Here is a 4,341-nt window from a genome sequence, read left to right on the forward strand (position 1 = left end):
AACACCACACTTCAAAAGCATCAGTTCTTCGGCGCTCAGCCTTCTTCACAGTCCAACTCTCACATCCATACATGACCACAGGAAAAACCATAGCCTTGACTAGATGAACCTTTGTTGGCAAAGTAATGTCTCTGCTTTTCAATATGCTATCTAGGTTGGTCATAACTTTCCTTCCAAGGAGTAAGCGTCTTTTAATTCCATGGCTGCAGTCACCATCTGTAGTGATTTTGGACCCCAGAAAAATAAAGTCTGACACTGTTTCCACTGTTTCCCCATCTATTTCCCATGAAGTGGTGGGACCAGATGCCATGATCTTCATTTTCTGAATGTTGAGCTTTAAGCCAACTTTTTCACTCTCCACTTTCACTTCCATCAAGAGGCTTTTGAGTTCCTCTTCACTTTCTGCCCTAAGGGTGGTGTCATCTGCATATCTGAGGTTATTGATGTTTCTCCCGGCAATCTTAATTCCAGCTTGTGTTTCTTCCATGGGGTCACAAAAGAGTAGGGCATGACTTAGCGACTAAACAGCAGCAACAAAGAGGGTGTAAGTGAAATGAATACTTTAGATCCCCTTTCCTCCCTCTCCCTGAGGTCTTTCTAGTGCCTTAACTGGATGCACACAATCAGAAGCCAAAGCACATGGGAGCCAGGGAAATGCAGGGCTCTCCTGGGCAAGAAGCTGGGCAGGAAAGAGCAAGGAACCAATGAGGAGGTGCAAACCAGAACAATATAGTTTGCAGGCAAAATATTTTAGGCAATAAAATAGTCTCACTATCAACTCTAGACCAGTCTATACAAAAATGTGAGCTTCTATTCGATTTAAAGCTCATCCCTCTCTACCCACAGGGGCCAACGGTGGCCTCTGTACCGTGCAGCCTCTTTTCAGTCCTTCCCTACCCACCGTGAAGCCTCTTGCTTTTCCAGTGATGGGCAGGTCCTAGGAGACAGCAATGAAGTAACGACAACACAGACCTTTTTCCTCAGTTGTTCTTGCCTCTCCTTGACTAATACATGTTCACTGTCCCAGCAAGAATCCAAAGTAATCATTCATTTATGGCCAATTTGTGGGATGGTTGGGCACTTTCATATCATGAAGCTTTTACATGGACCATACACTCTTCTGCTGCTGTTCTGAGATGCCCTTCAGCTTCTGTCCTTTGGTGATATCTGAATATTTGTGGCTTTCTATATAGGTCACTTGTCTGAGTATCTTTTCCTCTATTGTACAACTATATGTTACAGAAAATTGATAGTAATGCAAATAATTTATGTCCACAGAAATGCAAATTGTGTTTAGTGGAATGCAACTGACCACTGTCCTGTGGATTGTTGCCAGTTTTGTATCTATTAAGCAAGTTATTTTTAACATTCCCAATGGGCTTATAAATTTGTCCATACTTTAGATTTGTTTTTAAACTAGTTGTGAACACTAAATGATTTCCTCATTAGGAAATAAGCTCAAATCTTTGGTATGTATTTTATATGAGAGTCCTGGTTTTACTTTCTTTCAATATTCTTTAATGGTATGATGTATTCTTCTTCAAGCATCTACTTACTCTAGCAGGAAGCTCTTTGTGGTAAGGTCCTTTCTAGATGACTGACTGAGTCACATCTGACAACCTCCTTTTGGCCCACAGCAATTCATACACCCTTGACTCACCAAAGGCTGGCGGCAGCAGGCTATTGCTCTTTCTCTTTTCATTCTGCTGTTCAGAATACCTCCACACAGGCATGGGCCAGGGAAGGGGATTTACTCTCATGCTTTTCTCGAAGTCACACAAAATTTCCTAAACTTTATTTATCCGAGTTCTTTATCTTGTGCTCTACTGGCTTGACTTAAGTGTTTTAGAAAATGATGCTTCTCACTTCTCTCATGGAGAGGAAAACAGAAAACACGGAAGTACTGTTTATATCTTAGGAATCCATAATACTCACATACTCAGCCCACCTGGATCCCAGGCCCCAAGTGTTGAGTATTCTCTTTGATTGGTTCTCAGGAATGGTTTGCTATCATTGCAATAGAATTCTCTGGAAAGCAGGCTTTTATGGAAATGAATAACATGTAAGTTTACAGGGACTGATTTCGACATGTGTAATGCGGTGAAAGAAACAGGATTTGGGGCCGAGAGAGGTTTACCTGTGATGTAGCCACAGATCCTGTGGAGACGTCTGAAGCTGGGACAGCCGTATAGAGTTGTCTCAATTTGAGGTAAGACGGCTGGTCCTTTTCAACTCATCCCCAATTAGTAGTTGGACATGGGTCACCTCTGAGAAGGAGGAAGTGACAGCTTTGTTTAGCTGAGTATAAGTTGTGGAAAGTCACTAAGGCTCCCAAATTGTAACTGGAGGAATGAATGTTTTGGTCCTGGAATGTTTTGGTCTGGTCTTTGAGGAGGGGCTTTATCTTCTAATTAATCCTTTGCTAATACGCTTAACATCTATTAATGTGTTACAATTAATTAATGTTACTTGTCTGCCTATATTTTCAGCATCATTGGCACTTCACCCTAAATATATAATAGGAACTATCTCATTCAACATAGTTATGAGTAGTATGCACGTGTAGGTGAGTATGTGCATACCATTTCAATGCATATAGAGATATTTGAAAAGACTATGATTGATATATTAACTGTGTATTTCCAACTGGTAGGATTCTAGGAGTTTTTTTTGTCTATGTGTTTTTAAAGCATATTATTGAATTTTCTAAATACAATTTTCAGGAAATAAAGGCTATGAATTAAAAAAAATGAGCAAGCAGATGGAAAACAAATAAACCCAATTTTTTTGGAGTGGCCAAGATGATGTAGTAGAGGAGCCCCGAGTTTGCCTCCTCTCAGGAGCACACCAAAATTACAACTATCCATAGAAAACCATAAAACAAAACAAGAAACTCTGGAACCTACCAGAAAAGATCTTCAACCACTAAAGACAAGAACCACAAGGAGACACAGGGAGGGGAGGCAGACACGCAGTACACTCAAATCCTACACCAAGGCATGGGTGACCCACAAACTGGGGGGTAATTACACCCTCCAGAAGTTCTCCCACAGGAGTGAGAATTCTGAACCCCTACGTCAGGCTCCCCAGCCCAGGGGTCCGGCACTAGGAAGACAGGCCCCAGAACATCTGGCTTTGGGGCCTAGCAGGCCTTTACTGCAGGAGCCCCCTAGGACTGAGTAAAACAGAGGCTTCACTCTTCAAGGACACACACAAAATCTCACGCAAAGGCATTGATTTGAAAAGCGCTTGGGCCAGACCTACCTGCTGGTCTCGGAGAGTCTCCTGGAGAGCTGGTTGTGCGTGGTGGTCGCCTGCAGCTCCCTCAGGAACACAGACTCTGGCATAGCCATACCCGGGAGTGCCTTCTCGCGAGAAAGCCGAGGACGCTGGCACTGACGCATGCGTCAGAAGCCTCCGTCCAGCTGAATCTGGGACTCCTCAAGCCAAACAACCCCATAAGCAATCAGGCTAATAAAAGACTAAAGGGCCTACAGCTGTGCCCAGACAGGGTTCTGAACTGCAACTCAACCCACTGGAGGGCCAGAACCTAGCTCCACCCACCAGTGAACAGGCCCCGCCCTCCCACCAGGAAGCCTCACCTGCAAGCAGACAGACACCAGAAACAAGGAAGTTATGATCCCCGGTGCAGGCCAGGCTGCAGCCTGGGACCAGCTGACCCCAGCCCAGCCCACTAGCGGGCCAGCACCACCTTTCTGACACCCTGGACCCCGTACTCAATTATGTTATGACTTGGCCTTCCCTTCAACAATCTGAAGCAAGCTCTGGGATCCCTGGCCCTGCAGCCAGACTCCAGGAATCAGTTCTGCCTGCCAGTAGTCCAGACCTAGCCCCAGGATCTGGCTTCATCTGCCAGTGGGTAGGCAACTGCCCCAGTCTTCAGGACCCTGGCTCCACCCACCACTGAACCAGCACTAATCGCGGGGGGCCCCTAGGATTCCACCACCAGCTACCTAGGGACCAGGCCTCGCTCAACAGCAGCCAGCAGCATCCTCACAGGCAGGGCCTGGCGATCAACCAGACTAGACAGGAACCAAGCTTATCAGACTGCCCACATAGCCTGCCACAACAGAAGGACCCATGCAGCCCTCTTATGGAATCCCTAGAGCATACAGCTTGGGTGACAAGAGGGCAGTGCACTGCCAGGAGGCACAGGACACAGAGGATGCCTCCTACAGTAGGAAGCCACTACTCCAAGGTCAAGAAAATCTAGCTAACCTACCACATCCATGACAATACAGTCATTTAGACAAATAAACAGAGTCTACTTCAGGCCATAAGGGAATTACTAAAGGATACTCAGTACTCAATTTATTCACT

At 45.4% G+C, this 4,341-nt stretch overlaps 1 long non-coding RNA gene across 1 annotated transcript in view; it reads right to left on the reverse strand.

Moving 5' to 3' along the window:
• Positions 1-3,345, reverse strand: part of LOC104987774 — a 24,149-nt gene extending 20,804 nt beyond the window's left edge. Inside the window, exons 1-2 of the long non-coding RNA XR_825169.1 lie at positions 3,265-3,345; positions 2,138-2,267 (exon numbers count right to left, since the gene is read on the reverse strand). This is a non-coding gene — a long non-coding RNA (uncharacterized LOC104987774). The remainder of the gene's footprint in view (positions 1-2,137; positions 2,268-3,264) is intronic.
• Between the last annotated feature and the right edge of the window lie 996 nt (positions 3,346-4,341).

This window comes from Bison bison, unplaced genomic scaffold, assembly GCF_000754665.1.
Source record: "Bison bison bison isolate TAMUID 2011002044 unplaced genomic scaffold, Bison_UMD1.0 scf7180017864105, whole genome shotgun sequence".
In the NCBI taxonomy this organism is placed as follows: domain Eukaryota; kingdom Metazoa; phylum Chordata; class Mammalia; order Artiodactyla; family Bovidae; genus Bison; species Bison bison.